General features: G+C 36.5%; 1 protein-coding gene across 7 annotated transcripts in view; it reads left to right on the top strand.

Moving 5' to 3' along the window:
• The first annotated feature begins 1,194 nt into the window (after positions 1-1,194).
• Ptp99A (Protein tyrosine phosphatase 99A) overlaps positions 1,195-24,754 on the top strand; it is a 272,777-nt gene continuing 249,217 nt past the window's right edge. For 4 of the 7 annotated variants that reach the window (XM_067762743.1, XM_067762742.1, XM_067762741.1 and 1 more), the window contains exon 1: positions 1,219-1,897. The gene's annotated coding sequence lies outside the window, so the exon portion shown is untranslated. Of the gene's footprint in view, positions 1,898-24,754 lie in introns of all 7 variants that reach the window. The other 3 variants (XM_067762737.1, XM_067762738.1, XM_067762739.1) reach the window with 3 other exon arrangements.

The raw sequence follows: 24,754 nt of genomic DNA, 5'->3' as shown, positions 1-24,754 counted from the left end.
TCGGTACACCCTGTTGCTGTAGCTAGTTGTTTTACCACAGCCGCTAGATGGGTCTCCTAAGCATTATCTAAGCGAAGATAGGCGTTTTTTAACACGCGCAAACGAAACGTATACGCGCGTGTTAAAAAACACGGCTAATATTTCTATCAGTTCTCGAGTTATGGAGTGACAATCAAAATGTACCCTTCTTTTTATATATATAGATTTATTTTTGATAAATTACGCTTCATTACTGCTATCAATCAGGTGTTTACTTCTCACAACAAATAGCTGTTGGCTTTGGGTGTACCACCTGTGAGATTTATTTTTTCAACTACACCGCAACGCGATATCCAAGGTAGGATATCAACTGGAGAAACGTGTTGAATATTCATTTGAGAGCTGTACAAAATCTCCAAAAGGTTGAATAATAATTTGAAAATGCTAATGACGTTGAAGATCAACTCGAAAACTATAAATTTTACAAAATTTCTCAAAGGTTGGATAGTCGTTGGGGAATGAAGTTGATTATATCAACTTGAGAACTATCTGGTTTAAGAATAATGAGATAATGATGTTGGCTATCACCTCCGGAACTATATATATTTCGCTGAAGAAATATCTTTTAAATGTTTGTTGGGTAAGCAAGAGCCAGCTGTTGTGGTATCTACAAAATATCTAGATAATAAAAAACCAACGTTGCCGTACAAACAAACCTACACCTTCCTTAAACTGTGACTGAAAAGCTGCTCAGTAGTTTAACTGGAGTCTGAATTTGACTAGAGTTTAGGCAAACTTAGTTCAGGCTTAGCTTAACCAACTACTGAATAATCGGGCCTTACTAAAATAATCATTCAGGTTTTTATGAAACACAGCTTTGACAGCCCAAGTAACTTCGCCTTGTTTCGTTAAGTTTGTAAATAAATTTATACGACGAATATGTTGTTATCAATTCAACAATCAACAGACGGGAGAGTATACGGCGAGAGCGAACCTGATAGGCGGCAAGAAATCAACAGTTTTTGTTTTAGCGCATTATTCGTAGCTCTCTAACATAACACACAAGTCAAAGAGTACAAGCAAACAAAGCCGACAACAAAAGACAAACAAGCATTTCATCAAAACACAGCGAATTAATCTCTCAGTTTAATTCGCCGCATATGTACATAAGTATTACCTGCCACCACCGCTCAACAGTATACGAGCTACGTTCGCCGCTGAGTATCTTATTTTATTAGCGGCTAACTTGTACTGCGCAGACGGCGCATTGTATATGTAGAATAATGAAATGAAGAAGCAGAGAGAAGCATACAATTTGATGTATTTGATGTTGTATGAAAATGTAAAATTTGTGGAGGATTGGATTGAGTGTGCCAAGTATAGATTTAGTGGATGATTTCTACCCAAAAATAAACGAATTTTGCATAGTGCACAAAATTGGAAATTAATAAGTAGATACATGTGAGAAAAATTGCTAATTTGTGCAAAGAAAAGCAAAATTAATTCTAATGTTAGTTTAAAGAAAAATGTGTATAAAAAGTTGAAGTGAAAAAGTGTATACAGAAGTGTATTGTGAAGAAAACAACAAATTGTATGTGGTTGTTGCTGGATTATAGACCCCGAGACAGCAGGAGGTGCAGTCGACTTTTTTCAGGAGGCTGAAGTGCACACACAAACAAACACATACATATGCACATAAACACTCATCCTCCCCAGTGCAACACCAACGCTTATGCTGTTTATTGTGCTTGTATGTGTGAGCTTATAAATGACAATTCGAAGTTTTAAAGCGTACACATTGCAAGAAGACAAAAGTGAAAAAGATTTTTTTACAAAAGTTCTAAAAATTATAAATTGTATATAAATTGAAAAAAGTTAGCTGCAAAAGAGTGAAATAGTCAATTCAATTTTGTAAAGGGTAAAAATCTTAACTGCTTTACATGAGCTGCTGCTCTTGATGCTGTCTATTCTCGAATTCAATCAAAAATTTTGTGTACAAAATATGTCTAAAAGAACCTTAAAAAAAACTTATAAAATAAATAAAAGAATTCCTTATGAAAATTCCTAACTAGTAACTAAAACGTCGTATGTATAAAACACGCTATGTGGAATATTTGTGTTTTCATTTGTTTTTGTGCCGACAACTAAATACGCCCAGATGGCGCTTGGTAACCAGAATTATTCTGTTTATCTCAACTCTGGGCTTGTGTGCATTTTGGGCTTAACAACTGGAAAGCGATTTTTTTTTGGTGTTGGTGTATTGTAATAAAACCTGGTTCCCTGCCTGCCTGCCTTTCTTTTTTTTCGGCATATATTTGTATATATGTATGTATGCCATATGTATTTCGATTGCTTTTTTTTTGTGTACCTTTGTATAAATCAATAAAAAGAACTGTCAACTCCCGTGCGAAAGTACCAGTTTGGCACCAAAGCATACTGCAAACAAAAAATACTTCACTACTTTTTCATATCATAATTAAAGTTCGCATTGTTAGCTTGCTCTAGCGTTTATTTCAGCTGTGCCAGGCGTTTTGCACGTGTTATACTGTTATCTCTCTCTTTGTTGCTCTATTCGGACGCTCGCATAGAGTTATTAAATTCATTCTCCATGCGAGGTAACCAAGTTGTTGGTACAGCGGTGTGCGTTGAAATGGAAACGGAATAATAGATTTGTTGTTATTTGGTGTAACAAATAACAGAAACAACATTATATCAACCACGTTAAAGTGTGTAGTCAGGAAAAAGATCTGCATCATCAATAGTTGAAGTTAAACCGCCTCAACGATTTTAGCCGCCTCGTAGAAAGTCACGATAACTCCAATTCAGAGCAGCAAGGGAGATCAAGCCTTCCTCTACCTTACTCTCCAATATCAGTGGAGCGGAATACGTCCTTTGCTCCCAAATACGGGTGTCGATTGAAATACTTCCTTTTCCATTCGCACAAAGTGAGCTAGCCTGCGAAGCATGTGGCCTTTATTTGCTTCATTTGTTCACCTTTCCCTCGTCATACCATGTAAAGTATTATAAATCTTACGGAGAGCCTCATGAACAATCCAAGGGATGGCTCTTCCTAATCAGGAAAGCTATGTAACTTGTAGAGTGGGATTTTTGCTCGGCGAGTAGGAATAAAGTAAAAAGTATTTGTTACGTGGCTTCCGAAGCGCTAATGCTAACATGAGTTAGATCTTCTTCTAGAATTATCTTCAGCAGTAGCAGATTAAAGAAGCGCGAAGGGATAAAGCATCGTTTGGTTTCGAATGTCTTAAAGAGGGGCTTCTCAAACCCTACGGAGCTTGTGAAGTTGTAAAGTCATTAGGAAAGGCTTAATAAACTTAAACTGGAAGATATATATTGACATACACGGCATACGATCAATTATTTTTTCGCGCTGGTAAAATTTGTTTTGAAGTCTAAAAACAGATGGTAACTGCCGATTTTCTTTTCGTGATTAATAGCGAGTTTTGGGCGAATTGTGAAGATCTGGTCGATAGTAGACTTACCATGTCTATCCTGTCCAATCAGTACGTTCACACTGGGCTCGAGTCTTTCGCACAATATGGTAGATAGCATCTTATATGCGAAATTAAGCAGGCTGATTACGCAGTAATAAGAGCGATTGCGGGATCATGTTCTTGTGGGGCTCGGCAGAGCACACCTAATCTATAATCGGGAATCATATTTTCCATAGCAGTGGCTGCATGCTCTTAATCAGCTAGGCTAGTAGATACTCATTACCCAACGCTTAAATATTCATAAGACATTGGGTGTCGGTTTCGTAGCCACTATCTTACAATGAAGAGAAGTGATTATTAAACCAAAAAATTTATTTCAGGGTTGTTTTTAAGGAACACTGCAAAGAAGCGTTAATTAAATTGAAATTTCTCGTGTTAATTTTTAGGTAGGATTTTACTTTGCGTACATTCGAAATGTTGTGGAGCTTAAACTTCTCTCTAATAGATATCCACTACTGACCTTAGAACTACATAGTCAAGCATTATGTCACAGTATATGAAAACTTTATGTGAACATACTCCATATGTAATGATTATTGTGTACCAAAATGTAAGCGAGAGAGTAAACTCTTACTTTGACAACGGCCCAAAAATGTCGTCAAAATCTGTATCGTAGAAACTATGCTGACTTAGGGTTCTCTCTGCATAATAAATCTGCATTCTCCTCTGCACATTAAATATGCATTCTCATAAATTAAAAAAAAAACCTCAAAATGTGGATGGAATGTTCAAAACCTCTTTCCAAAAACACCCCTGCAGATTTATTATGCAGAGAGAACCCTAAGTCAGCATAGTTTCTGTGACACAGAGTGCGCTTCAATGGAGGACATAAAAACACATATAAGTTAAACCATGAATAACTGGTAAACTAAACTTTTTAGGATGACATACTTGAACAAAGATACGCTAACTTCTTATAATAAATAAAATAAATGCAATAACCTCCTTATAATAAATAAAACAACATCCGAAGATATTTTATAATAAGCTTTTCGTCCAATTTGCGTCGAGCTCCTTTTAATTTTTCCTACAAATTGGCGGAGTGGGACCTACGTGTTTTACTCACACTCCGAAGGGTATCTGCAATGCAGATGAGTTTTCACTGAACACATTTTCGTGCAGAAATATACTCGCAGTATTTGCCAAATCACTGATAAGGACCGACCCCTCTTATAAGAACTTTTTTATAATTGAAAAAACTTACTTCAAAATTTTTGATGTTGCTTTGCTAGGCGGAGCACGCTACCACCACACCACGGCGGCCGCTTTTGTATTAGAATCAAAAATGGTAACAACCAAACTCGTTAACTTCGGCATATAGGGGCAACAACTTCCCACGTGTTTTAAAGTGTGTGTGCCGTTCAATATAATTTCTTCGGATTTTATAAAGTAGTTGCAATCAAATGACTTCCAGCTTTCCAAATACTGTGCTTTATTGCCTTCCGAGATGTTGGCGAAACAGTAACTATTAACTAGTCTGCCACAAATAATCTTAAATTTATTCTCATAAGCATGAAATTGATAAATAAGGAAAATGTTGACAATCGTACAATTTATCGTATATTTTTCATTGCTTTCTCGAAAATAAATTAAAAAATGTAGCCTTTGTCTAAACTTTGAAAAGGATCCCAAAGTCCAGATTTTTGTATTCCAATTTAATTTTATGTTGGTTTTGAATTTACTAAAAAGTTCATATATTCGTAGCTTGCATATCTTTGTCATGCATAAGTTGCACGTATTGTCTCTATTTAATTGCACACCACTGTACATACAATTGATTGCTCTGTACTTTTGTTTACAATTGCTTCGTCTTAAAAATATATTCGCTTGATTTTAATTTTAGAGTTTCTTTTCCGCTTCTGCTTCTTCTTGTGTACTGTATCTACCCAGTTTTCTTTGTTATTTCTTTCGCTTTCTTCTTTTTATTGTTTACTTCATTGTTCCTCTATTGAATTTTCTGATTGGCAATTCATTCTTGTTGGTGTATTGTTATTGTTTTCAGCTGTCTTTAACTGAAGAAAATCGGTTATTAGCATTAATCGCGTATAAAAAAACGGAATGTAAATACATAATTAAGCTCAACTCAGACGTTCAAAAAAAGCAAAACTTCATTCAAAGTAGAGTATGTCAATTATGTGACATAAATTATGAGTAGATGGTCAGTGAATGTTAATATAAAGCAAAATGCAATAAAATAGCTGTTGTAAAAATAATTAATAAACTACAATATAAATTTATGATTTTTGAAATTCCGACACATATATATGTTTGTATGTACATTAGGGTGTATGTTGTAAGAAAATATATGAAAAGGTTTTCTGCGTTGAGATGGTACCGAAAGATTCATGTTTTGTATCCGTCTAGTATAAGCTTACAGCCCGAGTTAAAGTTGACACAGTCATACGCATATTTTTACTTATCCATATCAAATTGGCATCAGTCATTGGTGCCTTAACCTAAAAATCTTGAAAATTTCATAAAAATGAAGAAAACGCAAAAAAATTACCAACATATACTGCAAAAAATGAGTCTCTTAGACAAAACGTATCCAAAACAATAAATAAAATCTACAAAAAGTTAATAAATTCTCCAACTCAAATATTTTTAGGTTATGGATATGGCGAAAAACCAAAAACCAATTGGTTGGCTATGATATGGGTATGGCTTTATGGGATGGCACCATTAATCGATTACATTGATTTCCATAATGTTGGTTCGATCAGCTGTTTTATCTGGTTATGGTTAAGTCGCCATTAACTGGCCCTCAAGTTGTGTTTTATTGAGATGTGGTTTTGCGACATTCGATTGTTTTAATTGTTTTTTGATTTGTTTTTCTTTTCGATAAGATAGTGGTAAACTGTCACTGAAGTTGGCACAACACTGAAACAGAGATTTAGCTGAAAAGATTTGACAAGGAATGGTGCTTGATTGATGCCATAAATATTTGCAAAAACCTGTAAAGACGTGACATTTGGACAGACAAGGCTACAACTGTTTCGAATATAATTTTTAAATTCCTTCAGAGCCCTTTCTGATGTCATTTGAAGCACTGCAGAGCTCTTTTTTTTATATTTTGCCCTCAACATTAAGGCGCTATAACACTGTTGGTAGTCAAAACCATGTGAAGCGAATTCAGAGCTCAAAACGCTATTAGAAGGAAATGTAGAGATTCGCAGGATCAAAATAATGACTTATCAATTTCAGAACTTGGTTGTCAAATACCAAAGTTAGAAAATACTAAATTTAGACTATTTTTAAAAGAAGAAAATATATATTAAAATTCCGAAACCCTCTCAACCAATCTTCCAATTCAGCTGCGGTGTTTGGTAAAACATGTTTTCGGTACAGTCTATTGAACAGATTCGTTATGTATGTATATCTATCATTTGCTTCAATAGTGTCATAACTCAAAAAACATAATTTTCCAGGAGAGCCATTCAAAGATTTTAACTGCCATATGTTGCCCATATAAAGGCATATTTTCATTTGAATAGCACGTGGTAAATTTGTAACGGATCAAAAGGATTTTTTTATACAACATAGATCATGTTATTGGGTACGTTTATATGTTATTACCTCAAAGTCATGTTTTTTGAGTTGTGACACTATTGAAGTAAATGTGCGATATGGATTTCAAAAAAATAAAATTCACCTTGATTTCTTACAACAATATATCATTAATACAAAATAATAGCGAATAAAAAAAATATTGGCAAAAAACCACGCCTTAGTTTGAAATACTTGATAACAGAATGCTCAAACCCATGGAGAACATTTTCATTTATTTATATGCTACCCCCTAATGTATGTATGGTTTAGTATTAACTTCAAAGAATAGCAGATGCATTTGAAAGCGAATAATTATGCAAATACACACATACATAAAAGTCTTTTTCATGTATGTATATTCAATATATTTTTGTATGCACACAGGTAGCTATTTTTGTCAGCAAGCAAAAGGGCAAACGCCTTAATTTTTGACATTTCAGTTAGTCATTGATTGCATGCTCTGTTCGCCGTGCATCTCTTTTGCTTTCTCTCGGAATATGAGCGAAACTCTCTTTATGTTCACTCACTTTCGAATTTCGTATCCTTGTTATGTATCCTTTGTGTCATCGCTTCATTCTGCCCACACTTATTACAGTATGTTACCCATTTGATTGTGTTTTCCGCATTGCTATAGAGGGAACTTGCATGCGAATCCAAACCATCTCACTTAGCAACTAAAGGACTGCAGACATATGTACCTACATACATTATACATAGACATAATGCATGCATAAGTTAGTATGCGCACAATAGCTACTCAAGAGTTGCATGACCTTTGACATATTTTCCGGCTATGACGACCTTTCCAGCAGACACAATAATACCCGTGGCAGCTTATACTTATGCGATTTGTCTCGAGCATTATTATAAACTACTTGCATTGGAAATAAGTATAGTTAATATCATCATAGACCTTATTTTGGAAACATTCGTCCTAAAACACTTTTAACTTATCGCGAAAAGGAAAGTAATTAGAAAGGAATCCAGTAAACGTTGGAAAGGCGGTCCTAAATGCTAATATGCTAAAGCAAATGAACGCTCAGAATCTTACGAGATCTCGCTAGAGCCCAATTCTGAATCTAGAGCATAGGTATCCGTTTGCTTGCCTGGAGTGGAGGAGGCGACCGTCAACAACAATCAAGTATTAACACTGAACAGATGTACACTTTTTATTACTGCGGGTAAGGTTAGGTTAGAGTTGCCACCGGTGCGAGCACCAGTGCACTTAGTCCCACAAAGGTCCCATTGTTATACCACGTGGATCAATCCCCTACTCAAACCAACAAGTCGATTCAGCAAATTTCAGCAATTTCTTAGGTTCCAACTTAGCCAGATACCAAAAATTGTCAAAAAAGGGAGATCCCAGAGATTTCTTCCTCTTCGGCCAAAGCGCAGGACAATCGCACAGAAAATACTTGACCGTTTCTATCTCCTCTTCGTCTTTGCAGCTCCTGCAATAATCATTATAGGGAGCACCCAGCCGTTGTGCATGCTTCCCGAATTCTATGTGACCGGGTTTAAGTCCAACCACCAGAGATATGTCTCCCCTTCCAAGAAGAAGGAGACTTCTTGTGCGTCTCGTGTCCCATCCAGGCCACACGAGCTTATTGTGGTAGCATGATTCGAGATTGCTCCATCTAACACCCAGACGTTGTGCATGCTTCCCGATTGCTATGTGGCCGGTTATTAGTCCAACCACCAGAGTTATGTCTCCCCTTCAAAGAAGAAGGATACTTTTTGTGCGTCTCGCGTCCCATTCAGGGCACATGAGCTTAGTGTGGTAGCAGGATTCGAGATTGCTCCATCTCACACCCGTTTCCCTAAGAAAAATTCCTTTCAAAGTGAGCTTACAGTGAGCGAGCGACATGCTCAATCCCTTCTGCAATGACGAAAGCAGAACGGATGTGCCCCTCTTGCAAGTTCGTCAGCCATATCATTGCCATATCATGTGACCGATATAAACGCTTTTAGTGCAGCCTGGCTGTCAGAGTAAATAAAAGTTTTATTAAAGCCGCATTTCTCTGGTGATCAACGGCCTCATTTATAGTAGCCACCTCCACCTGAAAGACGCTGCAATGATAGGCTAGGCTAAAGGACAGATTCCACCCTAGTTGAGGTGCAAAGACCCCGCTATCCACCCTTTTATCCAGTTTGGAGCTGTGAATATATACTCCGGGTTAGCGAGCTTAGAATAAGCACGCCGTATGCCTGTTGTAAAAGAAGACATAAATATAAATCACATACCTGGATTATGTGCGGGCCTATTTCGGCCGGTAGATGTCAAAGAAGGTGAAATCCGACATCACCGCCATTCAGGAAGGGCAATAGAGGGAGCAAGACAGAATTACAATAAAGCCAACGTCTACTACAGTGACGACATGTGCAGTGGCCACAAGAACACTACATAGAAGCATAATAAAGACCCAAGGGTTAGGGCTTCTTCTATTTGAAACTGGAAAAGACACAAGACTTCTGCCCCCATCCTGTTTCAAAAATCATACTTAACATTGATCTTACACAAGGTAAATTTTGCTGACATAATATAACATCTCTCAATGGGTTTAGGCTGAGCGACCACGCCGCGGAATGAATCGTCATCCGTGATAACATGTTTCAGCATTAAAAGAAACACTTAACTATGGACTATCTTCTAATCTAAGATCTCGAAACAAAATCGATAACCTCGTTATCGACACAAAGAAAATATCCAGTGTCCTAGGGGTAATCGCCCTTCAAAATCCAAATATCAACTTGCGGCAATTGCACGCAGTAACACAAGAAAATGTGGACATCGGCCAGCAACTCAGCTCATGAAACAAACATCATAAATACTAAACTCAGCTCCTCCACCTGTTCGCAGACAGCAAAGTTTGCCTGTATAGCCTAGCAGTGGGGCCTCAAGGCCTTAGCAGATGCCTGTAAGAATGTTAATGGCTACCTGGTGACTGATGAACAGAGTGTGATTAGGTTGTGGTTGAGCACGTCTTCTTATTGCTAGATAGAGATGGCAACGAGAACCCGATACTTTAATCGCTGTTGGCGGTATATGCGTTCCGCAACAAGACGACGACGGAGTGGCATGGCACTAAGCTAGCTAGGGAATAAAAAGGCAACGAGTTACGATGAAGTAACCGCTGGGTTGTTCAAATACGGAAGCGAAAAGTTGGTAAAGAGCATCCACAATTTCCTATGCAAAATATGGCTGGACTAGCGCATGCCTCCAGGTTTGAATATAAGTGTGTTCTACCCAATCCACAAGAAAAGCGCTAGCTGCTGGGGAATCAGCTTGCTCAATAACGTATGTTGGTTACTTTTGCAGCGAAAGACTTAAACCCAACCTCAGATTAGCTATTGAGGATTTATTGTAGACGAGCCGGTCTCGTGCGCATCTTGCGCAACAAATAAAAAAGTATCATTTCAAATGTATATCAATCAAATATTTATAAACTTACATGCGCTTGCGCGGCCATTTGACGTATGTTAGCAACTGCCCGTAATGCAGTGTTAGTTCTAATCAAATATTCACAATGGTGCCATAGTACAAATATATTTCTCTGTGTGCTCAGAATCGTTTATTTTTAACAAATTATTTTGATTGATTTATTTTTAACAAATTATTTATATTGCTAAACAAAAGCACTACGACTAATAATGCCCAAAGCTCGCTAATAGCACGAATCCCCATCTTTACAACCAAAACCACATTTATAGATTTGGATTCCAAATAAGAGCGAAAAGGGGACCTGTACATAAAAACAGATATTAGAAATAATATATAAGATTAGTGCATGTGTAAACGTGGTCTAAGTTATTATCTTCGTACAAGATTTGCAATTTAGTTGCTTTGAGTTAGTTTTGGGTAAAATTTCAATATTTGGCGCATATTCAGTACCAATTTATTCTGAGAACCAATGGAAATCTACAACTTTTTCGATACGTTCAAGTCACGTTAGTCTATCAAAGTGTTAATTCAATTTGTGACAAGCGCTAATTGGTATAACAAACAAAAGTGTTAATAACAAAAGTAGCTAAACAAATAAATAGCACAACAAAATTGGTTGTTGTTTATGCACACTTTTCGTAAATAACTATGTATATATAACTATACACAAAAAAAAAAACGATGAAATGTCTATAGTGTCAATGAAATTAAGTTATAAGCTAGCGCAATAAAAAAATAACTCATATCGACAATAATAGGGCAAATATTTTCATTAAAACGTAAAAACAAATAAAATTACTATTGACTTTTGAACTTTTCTACATATCTCTAGAGCAAGTATTACGATTGCAGCGAAATATTTTTATTAATTTGCATTTTGTTTTATGCAATGTTAAGCAATAAGTTGGAGAGCGAGTAGTTAAACGATTGATGTAAAATTTAATTTTTATACTCAGCTGAGCAGAGCTCACTAATCGAGATAGATATAGACTTCTATATATCAAAATAATTTGAGCGAAAAAAGAAATTCATTTAGCCATGTCCGTCTGTCCGCCTGTCTGTAAACACGATACAATTTTGAGTTATCTTAATGAAATTAGGTATATAAGTTCCTGGGCACTTATCTCAGATCGCTACTTAAAACGAGCGAAATCGGACTATAACCACGTACACTTTTTGATATCGAAAATTTCGAAAAACCGAAAAAGTGCGATAATTCATTACCAAAGATTTGGTAGGTGGGTTGACTTTATGACGCAGAATAGAAAATTAGTAAAATTTTGGACAATGGGCGAGGCACCACCCACTTTTAAAAGAAGTAAAATTTTAACAAAAAATTTAATACCTTTACAGTATATATGAAAATTATTTCAACATTCAACTCCAGTAATCATATGGTGCAACAAAATACAAATATAACGAAAAATTTCAAAATGGCCGTGGCTCCGCCCTTTTTCATATAATTTGTTTAGAATACTTTTAATCCCATAAGTCGAACAAAACTTCAAAAACTTCCAATCCTTGTGAAATTTGGTAAGGGCATAGATTCTATGACGATAACTGTCTATCTATGAAAATGGGCGAAACCGGTTTAAGCCAGCCCAGTTTTTATACACAGACGACCGTCTGTCCTTCCGCTCGGCCATTAACACGATAACTTGAGCAAAAATTGATATATCTTTACTAAACTTAGTTCACGTACTTATCTGAACTCACTGTATCTTGGTATTAAAAATGAGCGAAATCCGACTATGACATATGATGAAATATGACTATGATGAAAAGGAATGAAAAATGGTGATTGGTATGGTTTTCTGACGGAAAATGTAAATAACTTAAAAAACTTTGTAAAATGGGTGTGACATCTACCGTATTAAGTAGAAGAAAATGAAAAATTTATGCAGGGCCCTTCGAGTCATGGCAGGAATACAGTTCGTGGTATTACATATATAAATAAATTAGCGGTATCCGACAGATGATGTTCGGGGTCAGCCTGGTCCACATTTTGGTCGATATCCCGAAAACGGCTTCACATATACAACTAAGGGCCACTCCCTTTTTAAACCCTCATTAATACCTTCAATTTGATACACATTATAGAGTCACCCTTGGTCCACCTTTATGGCGACATTTCGCAAAGGCGAACTAAGGCCCACTCCCTTTTAAAATACTCATTACCACCTTCCATTTGATACCCATGACATACAAATACATTCCAGGGTTACCCTCGCTTAATTTTCCTACATTATGATTTTCCCTTATTTTGTCTCCAAAGCTTTCAGCTAAGTATGGAAAGTTCGGTTACACCCGAACTTAGCCTTCCTTACTTGTTTTAAATATTGTTGTTAAACTTTGAGCTGGCTGACACTGATGACATCTCAAAATATATACACTGGAATAAATGAAGCTAGTGAAATCAGCAAATCCGGTTTGTTGTTCCTCAATTAACAGTAATTCAGTAAATTGAGCGCATTATGGCTAATTCAATGAAGATTTTTTATGAGGAAAAACTTGTACTGTCATTTCAATAGAAGAGAAACTGTTGGTGTCAACTTAACAATAACAATTAATCTAACAGATTTTTCTGTTAAAAGAACTGGTTTCATTGGTAATATTAACAAAAACGAACTGTTAATATATTAAGCAAATGTATCAGCTAATTTTTAAGAGAAATTTGAAAGTTTTGGGTAGTATTATTGATGTCCATATTCATTTGCCAACCGCTACGTTTCGATAACAATCACCATTTAGGAACAAGCCCGACCATCACGGAAACTATTTATTATGACCACATTGAAGCTTCTAGGCTATCCCTCTCACCACCCCTTATTTCAATGGAACGCCGCCAGAGGCTCAGTATTCGCCACAGGTAGGCTTGATTGACAAGTTGGTTGGAGAAGCTATAAATTGCGCTGGAAACTTTATAGTTTTTTCAGTATGAAAGGCAAAACGCGAAATAAAATTATAATTGATACAGTGTAAGTTTACATATTAGGTTTAATAAATTTTAACAGTTAAAGCTTTAAATGGAGATATGTATATGTATTATTAGGGTAATACAAATAACTGTAAGTTAACACACCAGCGCTAGGCGGCCAACGTGTTGTGATGGTAGTATAATCTGTGATCGTGGCGTTGACTGTTTAAACGATTAAGTCAGCATCAACAATTTGTGCCAAGTTGATTCAACCGCTACTTTGCGATGGGTAAAATTTGACAGAAATATCGGTTGAATTGGCGGGGTCGCCACTGTGTAGTGTATGGAAAGCACTCCGAATGTATATCTGTCATGAAAAGCTTCTCAATAAAAACTCGTCTGCCTTACAGATGCCGTTCGGGGTAAGCGTAAAGCAATTGGGACCTGCATTTTGTAGTAAAAATTAAAATGAGCATGACACAAATTTTAAAAGAAGCGTGGCTTAAAATCTCTAAGGAGGTTAACGCGCCTTGCATTTTTTTTATTATATTTTTTTTTTTTTTTTGAATTTGCCCGTAATAAGAGTTTCCCGATAAGAGTAACTTTTCGTAGTCGATGACCTGGTACAAGTACGTATCGTAATGCTCTCATCGTTAGTAGATGTACCAGGTCTGAAGCCACACTGATAGAGACTTAACAAGTTCTGTGACTTGGCGTTTCAGTATTTCTCTTAAAGCAGTGCTATCTAAAAAAAATTATAGATTTTGAAAGTATTGTGCGCCGCTCATAATCTAGCTGACACACAAAAAATCTAAGTCCATTTAAATTAGTTACACCGTCAAACAAAAACAAAGTAGTCTGTTCATTTAACAAGACTCACATATTTAAACTAAAAGTAGAAAACTGCTGCACAAGTTTATGCGGCGTCCTAAATATGGACCAATTTTTTTTGCTCAGGTATTCAAAAACGCGTAAATAAGCCAATGCACATAAACTTTTATTTGCGAGGCTTTGATAAAAAACTCACTAAATTTTGATGTATATTGGAACGATTTTCCGTCATCCCTTGTCAAACTTGGATTTGAGACAAACCGGTTTCGGCGTTGTGCCATCATCAGTGTCGATTTTCGTTCTCAAATTTGGCAAGGGATGGCGGAAAATCGTTCCAATATACATCATTTATGCACCCTGTCGGAAAATCAAAAAAACAAAATAAGTCACTAAATTTCATTAGTCGTACTCATTAACGATACGAGTAAGTAGCGAGTACTTTCGCTCTATACCTATTTTGGTATAGATTATTGTTCTTCGTTCTTTTATATGAGTACCAACACGTATCAAGTACAAGGTAGTATCGGAACAACGGTACCCGGAATTCAGTTGATTTTACCAGTTTTCTTTTTTCAGTGTATTTGTAACTATGTAAAAAACCAAAAATATATAAATAGATTTGATTTTATTTTAAGCAATTCATTTGCATATTCTGGTTGCATATTTTTGCACTCATATACATACATACATATACATATACATAAATCAATGAAGCTGAATATTCAAAATTAATTTGAATAGTCAATCATTCTCGTTATTTCTTTTAATTTAATTGTCAACCATAGTAATTTCGTTTAGCAAAACACAATCATTTAAATTGCATTTGAAAAACATAAATTGTTATTTTTTTTAATCTCTCTTTTTTACATAAATAAACCGCAAGCGTGCAATAAACAAACGCATATATTTATTGAAATAATTCATCAATTTCACTGTCGTTTACAATAAGGCAATTTTGGCTAACGTGGAAATTTAATTTATCCAATTTGGTTTTTTAAGCAAATAATTGCCAATATTGATAGACGTTGCCGAGTGCACATACACACATACTATAAATATATATATATGTATGTAACTCTTCAGTGTCAAATTCATGCATCATGCAAATTGCAAATCATTTTATATAAATCTGTCAGCCACTCTAAATATTCATGTCAATCAGTTAATAAATGCTAATCGTCCAATACTCAACACTTTAATTTTTATTGCTTATATTTCAAATTTAACTGTCAAACTACAGAACTACCTATTTCGTTTAGCATTTACTTATATAGATACTTATACACATATCATTCAATGTTGTCCCTTACGATTAAAGCCTGTCCACACTGCAGGGCTCGAAATATATAATTCACCACAATGTTTTGCGAAGTGCTCTGATTACACACGCTTCTTAATTCATCCGCCATTCGTTAGCGTTATTCACGATGAAGCGCTGAGGTGACTAAAATCCAAAGCGACGTAAAAACTCCCGCCAATAAAAAACTAACTACCGAAGATCCGGGCAAACACCATCAAAAGTGTAAAAAAAACTATTTCGGGCCGCGGCAGTCATTTGCCAAATACTCCGAGTGTACTTCTGCCATGAGGAGCATGTCAGTGAAAACGTATCTGTCTTGCAGCTGTCATTCGGGTCAGCATAAAACATAGAGGGGACCTGCCTCATCAATTTATATGAAAAAGAAGATGAAGCACGACGTAAATTGAAATATACGCTCGGCCTAAGTTTCCTCGGCAGTAAATCGCGCCAAGTATTTCTTTTTAACAACAAGCCTCTGCTGATATCTCCTCTTTCTGATAAACACCTCGGTCCTTGTTAGAACACGCATATAGTTGGTCGGTTGATGCTTTCGAGAAGGCAAAGGCTGTTATCACCTTCTATTACGAAGCACGATAGAAAGTCAAGGCTTAACGACTATAGGGCTTTGCTACATATTTCGCTGGAGCCACGATAAATGAGCGCCTTTTCACGATGCGGAGCAAGATGCTATTTTTCAATCTAAAATTTATTTTCGCCTAGATACCAATAGATGATGATTTGTAAAAATTAGAAAACACATACCATGACTGCCCCCGCCATGATACCAAAATCATTCTTGGTAGCTTTAACGCTAGGGTGGCAAGGAAAGCGTTTTTGACCCTATAGCCGAAATATTTTCTCCACGGGTAGAGGTTGATTGACTTCGCTGCGGGCAAAATATGGTAATCCCCAGTACCATCTTGCAGAATAAAAATATACACCAGGCTGGTTTGCTGTTTCTTGATCATGGAGTGATTTGTTAGTCAACGGCCAAAATCGCCTATATAATTCCGACAATGCGTTGCAAAGGACGCCAGTCATTCCTACTTAGTGATAACTGACGCCACTTGGGGATTGAATGGAGCTTATATCACCTGTTTTTCTTAACACAATGAAATTCTTCTTAATACCCTGCTCCCGAATTCGAATTCGGTAGGAATTCTTGTTCTAAACAAATTCTGGTAACACTATAGACACACTCGGTCTATGTGAGGTCTTTATTGACTGGCCAGCTCAACTTTACAAGCTAACTTATTTTAAGCCCCATTTAAAATCGACTGGCTCAAAGAACTCTTTCCGATTCTTACGTAGCTCTGTTACTTTGTCGTGTCGTATTGTCTATAAGATATTCACTTTGCAGAGACTGGGAGCGTTTGTTCCCAATCCAGGTAACGTTGCTGGTCTAACAAAATCGTTTGTGTTTACAAAAACTGACTTACCAAATGTAAAGATTCTCTTTTCACGCGTCTTGTCCAAGTCAAGGCGTAGTGATAAAACTTATTTATAAAAATTAAAAAATTAAAATGACTAAAATCTGGAGTCTTCCCAAACCACATTTTTGATTTTACGTAATTTTTGGAAATTCAATTGGCTGAGGAAAAGAATGTACTTTTAAAGCAATGAACTTGCAACGGATTACTCAGATTATTGCGATGATGCCAATTTTGTATAGGGTATTGACGAGCTTCCTTCACAAACTAACTTCTATGCAGTGGTAGTACTTCAAGGAGCCTTCGCAGGATATTGGGCTCTTTCGCTTGCCGTAATTACCATGGTTAGGAATCGGTTCCCCACTTTCGCTACTTTTTTTCCAGGAAAATTACCGATATTTCTAAACACACGTTTTTCAGTTGTATAGCGAAGGTGAGGGGCGTAGACCGTTGCACCAAGTTAAGTACTTCTGGGAAAGTAAATTGATTGGTAGAGATTGAGGGAATGGATTAGCAAATATCTGGTTGGCCGAATATGTCCTTCGTTTAACTAACCCTCAGCACGTGCAAAATTTACAAAAATATCCCGGAATAAAAGTTTTCTTAATCTGACCCCAAATAATAACGGCGACCACCGTGGTATGGTGGTAGCGTGCTCCGCCTACCACACCGTATGCCTTGGGTACACACCCCGAGCAAAGCAACATCAAAATTTTAGAAATAACGTTTTTCAATTAGAAGAAAATTTTTCTAAGCGGGGTCGCCCCTCGGCAGTGTTTGGCAAGCGCTTCGGGTGTATTTCTGCGATGAAAAGCTCGCAGTGAAAACTCATCTGCCTTGCAGATGCCGTTCGAAGTCGACATAAAACATGTAGGTCCCGTCCGGCCAATTTGTAGGGAAAATCAAGAGGAGCACGACGAAAATTTGGAAGAAAAGCTCGGCCTTAAATCTTTTCGGAGGTTGTCGCGCCTTATATTTATTTTTTTTTTTTAATAACAAAAACTTTAGAAGCTAATTATATATTTTGTTTAATCAATTCTTTAATATGCAATAAAAACATTTCCCTACTTACCTGTCTCTACTTACTGAGCCATATTACAGCCACTGTGACAGCATCTGCATATTAGCTCATCTGGTTTTGGCGCATGCGCCACTTAGATACTTATATAATCATATAGAGATATAAATATAGTCAACAAACAATTATTGCAAAGTTACAACTAGTTTGCCTTACATGTGTCTATTTTATAAATATCTCAATTTCAAAGACGTTTTAAATACTAACTTATAGCCTTGATATACAAAACGTTAATACGAAATTAGTTTACTTAATCGGGTTCGGCGTATATAGTTCACAAGACTTAATGTTTTAAAGAGAATTTTTGATGACAATACAAATGCTGAGCACTGGGAAGTACCTCAGAGACTCGAAATCTTATCAACTCGGAGCCGAAGCGGGTAAATGACCTGAGGCCTCCAAAAAATAGATGTTTTGGGGGAACATATGGCAAACTTTCGTTACCCTGTTTGGATGTCTTTAGTCTGCACTAGGTCCAGATCCTTGCTTGATTAAGTCTTAAATCATTTCTTAGGTGTCGTTTGTGGATTCTCCATAATCTGCCGTTCTTTAGTTCTTCATTCATTCATTCACCACCGCCTTGAGTGGAACCTTCTCGTCACTGTGACTGAAGCTGTCAGCAACCAGTGGCAGAGATGGTTAAGTTTTAGGCCATAGTGTGACGTTACCAAATTTTAAATTGTTTCAGCTCACATCGGATCAAGCTATTATTACTTCCACTACCATTAAATTCTGGCTATGGATTTAACCAATCCTTAGTCCTTGAGGGCCATTCATCATTTTTGGAATACCCCACCGGAATGAAACGACGTTCTATATCCACATCTGAGTCAACCTTCAGTCTAGCATACACTCACGAAGTCAGCATTTGGGGCGATATCATTTGTCCCCTTCGGTAGTAGCAATTCTATAGCGTCCTTATCAATAGCTCCTATCCAAAACAACCTTGTTGGAATTAAGTCGTTAGTTAGTTTGGATTACGTCGCGCTATGTGTCAACGCCTTTACAAACCTTCTGGCAAAAACGCTACTAGTTAGCAGTGAGTTACTATCAACACATACACAAGTCTCCAGAGTGCATAACAGGTTTTGCTGTGATGCGCTTGTTCTGTAATTCTCTAAAAAATGAGAATAGGCGAAAGCGTTGTAGTTCGAGCAAGCAAATTTTTATTGCTGATATCGTTAGCTTAATGTGAAAATGGTCTAAGTCACTTTTTTTGAATAATTGTATTTTAATGCAGTTTTAAAACTGAATTCAAAATACATCGATCACAAAAAAAAATATTTAAGTTTTTTATTTTTACGTGCTGTGCGCAATGATGTGTAAATGTGCTAAGTCGTCAGCTGTTAAAAAAATGTGCTAATTCAACCTGTCAATAGTAGCAATCTGAATTACTAGTAATTTCTTTGTGCGCGCATTTTATTTATTTATTTAATTCATTCAGTCTAAAAGTACATGCTTTGTTGTTGTTGTTGTATTAACGATAAAGACACTTCCCGAAGGCTTTGGGGAGTGTTACCGATGTTGATGATCCTTTGCCGGATACAGATCCGGTACGTTCCGGTAACAAAGCACTATTAAGGTGATACTAGCTCGACCATTTCGGGAACGATTTAGATGACCACATTAAACCTTCTAGGCCGTTCCGCACTCCAACAGGACTCGCCACGGTTAGGTGAGTTGACAATTGAGTTGGAGAAGCTATACATTGTGCTGGCGACCCCTTGAGGGGGTTGCGAACACAACCCCTTGAAATTGGCTTTACCCAATTAATACATGCCCTTGGTGTATGATAAATGCTTTGCGCTGACCATAATCTACTTCAATTCTTACATGTCGATAACTACATGCTTTCTTACAGACTAGTTAAAAATAGAAAATAATTCAAGCTTAAACTTATATAAGCTGTTATTAAAATTAATCACTACTGAATCGATGTGCTAGATGTATAGTCCTAGTTATAGGTTCATTCATAGCATAATTCGTTTTATAACTTATTTCGATAAATAATCTATTATGCCGAAGATCACGCAGTGGAATATATGGAATGAACAAATTAGATAAATCAGAGCAATTGGTGCTAAAGTTTATTACATTATAGGCAAGCATGAGTGAGATACAAGTTCTTCTGTAATGCAAAGCCTGAAGACCAAGCAATTTGTAACTGCTGGTATATGATGGGAGGTCGTCTGGCCTGCTTCACCGGCCACGTAAAGCAATTTTGTAAAAAATGTTGGAACTTTCTCAATTTCATAGGAGTTAGATTCATAGAAAGGATTCCATATTATTAAGCAATATTCAATACCCCTTCTGACCAAGGATATATAAAGTGCCTTCAACCTCATAGGGTCCTTAAAGTCACTGGTGTTACGTCTACTGAACCCAACCATTGCAACAAATTTTGAAACAACGAAATCAATGTGACTAGAAAAAGAGAGTTTGGAATCAAAAATTACACCCAAGTCTTTACTCTCTTGACAACGATTAAGAGATTTATTTTATGATAAAGTATGTGGCAGTTGTCTTTATGGTATAAGACACAACACAGCATTTCTTTGAATTTAAAAATAAGTTATTGTCTGCGCACCATCCGGCTAAAGAGTCCAGATCATAACCGTTAGAAATAAAATAAATAAATAAATGTAAGGCGCGATAACCTTCGAAGAGATTTTAGGTCCAGCTTCTCTTCCAATTTACGTCGTGCTCCTTTTTTTTAATTTTTCCTACAAATTGGCGGGGAGGTAGGCCCCCTACTTGTTTTATGCCTACTCCGAACGGCATCTGCGAGGTAGATGAGTTTTCACTGAAAGCTTTTCATGGCAGAAATACATACGGAGTGCTTGCCAAACACTGCCGAGGGCGACCCCGCTTAGAAACATTTTCTTCTAATTGAAAAACCTTATTTCTAAAATTTTGATGTTGTTTTGCCCGGGGTGTGAACTCAGGGCATTCGGTGTGGTAGGCGGAGCACGCTACCATCACACCACGGTGGCCTCCAATAGTTAGAAATAGTTTGACAAATAAATAGTATTTTTGTGAAATATATAGTTTTAGTGTTATATCTCAATCATTAAAGGGGAGGAGTGATGGGGAAACATATTGAGTAAAAAGTGCTAAGTAAGGAGAAAAAATTTGTTTTTATAAGACTCGTTGATTGAGGAAATTGTGCTAAGTCATAAGAAAGCTGCGGGGTTAGCATACATGATTTTTATTTATCTTTTTCAAAGCTTCTACACTCAAAAGTATTGCAACTAAGGTATCCTCATTCACAGTTTTGAAAAAAAAGGTTATTTCAAAAATTATTCAGTTTTTTTCGTATCCTGTAAAATTCGTAAAAAGTGACTTAGCACATTTTCACATTAAGCTAACGATATTCACTATGAGATCAAAATACTTATAGAGCAGCATTTCTTTTATTATCCAACAACATATTTACAACAAAGTACTGGACCTCACACAAATGAAATCTCTAATTGCCCGTTATGCGTAATAGGCTGTTTACAAGTAATTTAGTACGCCTTTTATTTACGGTAATTTTTCATAACTCTGTAACGAATTGCCAAAAAATTAGTAGAGCTGCTAGCAAATCATTAACAATTAATTAGGTTATAGTTAAAGTAAAAGCGAAATAATTACATATATTTAATTATAGCAAAAAAAAAATAATAATAATAATATTTAGCGACCAACCTTGACAGGCAGTTCATGAGCATTTATTATGTGATGTGTAAACAAAATAAATATTGCATTTTGTTAGGCTGACAACAGAGTGTTTGCATAAGCTAAGCAAGGCGCGAAGCAGCGTAAAGCTGTAGGCATTAGTGCCGTTTGTCGTATGCCTAACGTAATCAGCTGTTTACCGTTACGACGGTAAACCAAAAACCAATTGGTTGGCTACGATACGATTACGACTTTAGCGGCAACAATAATCGATTGCATTGGTTCTGATAAGATTGGTCGAATCAGCTGTTATAAGGTTACCGATACGGTTACCGATAAAGCACCAATGTCTGCAGCTTAAACCTTAAGAAATAGCGCAACTAACAGCTGATCGCTCAAAATTAACACCTACACACAAACATTACTTCCGTGCATGTTACGTAAATATTTAAGAAAATTCAAGTTAAATTTTTAAACAGACATAAACTAAGACAATTTTGGAATATATAGTATTTCGGATACCTTATTTTCAGTAACTAAGAGAAACTGTTTTTTATATCAAGTATGCAGATATTTTCTCTATATTTATCTGTAATATTGATATATTGATGCGATGCAATTCTGCTTTCCTGCTGTTCCCCATTCAAATATTTTCTTTTCCGGCCTTCCACTCAGTTCGCTTCATAACCTCAATTTGAGCTGCCAAAATATATAGTAAACAATGGCGAGAAGCAATTTTTTATTTTCATATGTTTTTGCAAATTTCAAACGTTTCTCGCACTTTGACATCTCTTACAATTTTCCATAAAAAAAATTTCATAACTATTTATATTTATATTATAGCAATCTGTCGTAAGCCTTATTTGTTGCGGGAGAAATTTGTTTTCATTTTTTATAGTTATATCTTTGCCTTTAAATCTGCATTCTCCTTTTTTATTTTTATTCAAATATTTGCTGAATTTCAATAAGAAAAAAGGAAAAAAATGTTTGATAAGGGATCCCGAATGCAACTTGTCCCGCTCTTTTACAGCAATCCGATTTATTGTTTACTCTTCCCTTCATGACACCATTGACAAAACATGTAAAAGTACTGAAGATCTGAGCTGCCGCTAGATGGACGGAAAATTACTAAATATAGCATCGAACAAAGAAATGTCGCGCGACGAGTGCTTTCCAACCTACCATTTGCATTACTCCTGAAAAATATATCTTCGGAGCGAAAACTGCGGTGTATTCTGATCCTCTTCTAAAATATTGCTATAATTATTATACATTATGAGTTCCTTCCAATTTTCCAAAGATATTGATTTATCCTTTTCGAGCTGCCAGTTAATGCGTTATTCGTAATTGATTCTATTCAGGCCGTATGTATAATAAAAGCAAGGTAGTACGGGGAACACATTATTTTCGAGCTCCCAATAAGTTGACTTCTCTGTAGATTTGAGTATAAAACCTTTTCTTGGTTGATTACATTGTATGGAAAATTTTTATAAATTGGCAGTTTTATTCACATACTTTAACCCATTTTTCAGTCCGTTTACTCATTTTTTTTGTAAATCAATGAGGCGGTGAGAGTTGGGGCTAGCACATATTGGCGGTGCCAGGCTAACGGCGTGGATCAGCAACGCTAATATAAATTCCAAAGTTTCTGAAACTGAATTCACGGCAAAGAAAAAGGCGGCGCAGTCCAAGGTGAGATGTTCATTCCTGGGATATCTAAAGCGTTGCTAATCTTTTTTGGCCTTGAGAGTAGAGTCGATGATCTGGGATCGGTCGCGTGGCTTGTGTATTACGCTAGTGAAACATGTACTAGGGTCAGCAGAATCATCAAAAACAAAATAATATATAAAAAACGGCAAACATTTTTATTTTCAGCTGAACAAAGTTCCCAGAGTATAGTAGACTTCTTTATATCAAAATGAGCAGGGTTAAAAATAAGTTCATTCATGGGTTTGTTGGACTCATCTGCCACCGCTTTCTAAAACAAGCGACATCTGACGATAACCATGCCTACTTTTTATATATATTTATTAAACTATCGAAAACACCTGGTACAACTTACTGAAATTTTCAAACTAAGTTTGTCAAATATTGGTCATAAAAAATATTGTCTCCTTTTAATTTCTCCCAAACGCATTAGGATATATATCGTCGTTTGTCGGCCTTTTCGTTACCTTCTCTCCCTTTACGACCAGGAAACTAGTATAGATGTATGGGCCGGCCAAGCGAAGTTTTCCAATGCTTCTTTGCATTCCAGAACACTTCTTGATAAAGCACTGTGTAAGATTATTGCCCTTCGCGCCGCCTGACTATCAATATAGTTATATATTGATGTGACTGCAGCTTAAGCACGCTTCCTCCAGAATTTCTGCTGCTTTCTTCACGGCTATAAATTTCGCCTGAAAGACGCTTCAGTAATCTGGCAGCTTGTAGGATCTACTTATTTCTGGATCGCATTTTTCGATAGCCCTGTCGTGAACGCCGTGTTTACATCCATTTCGAAAGTTTTCCTGGGAATCCCATCAGCATATTCCCATCCGTCTGGAAAACACCTCATATGTTTCGAATAAGGCCTATCGCACAAGGCCCAGTACTCTCTAGACCCTCCGCCCATTCCTTACTTGAACAATACCTTGGATTCTTTACCCGAAAATTAACCACTACTCTCACATAGTCCTTATCGGATGTTAATTTAATTTTGCTACACCTCTTTCCAGGGCATCCAATATCGTTGCTTGTAAAGGATCTGCTATGTGCTGACCACGATGTAATTTTTACCGCTAATTTCAGACTTTCGACGTTCCTTTCTACCTGCACGGCATTTTGTGTTATATGGTTATTTGTAAGACTGGTAGCACAGTTGAACTATTTAGTCTCCTCCCCATTGCCCCAGCGCTATGGGATTTTGCTGCTGTTTCAGGTTCTCGAGGTCTCTTTCTAACTCTTCTGCGTTTACCGCATTGTGATTTATGTCTTTAAAACTTCTCTTTCTAAGGCTCATCCTCTGGCAGTGCCCAGAACTTTCTCACAAGCTCTGAATCTAACACATCCTCCAA

Source organism: Eurosta solidaginis, chromosome 1 (assembly GCF_040869045.1).
Source record: "Eurosta solidaginis isolate ZX-2024a chromosome 1, ASM4086904v1, whole genome shotgun sequence".
Taxonomy (NCBI): domain Eukaryota; kingdom Metazoa; phylum Arthropoda; class Insecta; order Diptera; family Tephritidae; genus Eurosta; species Eurosta solidaginis.
This window is presented reverse-complemented; position numbering and strand designations above follow the sequence as displayed.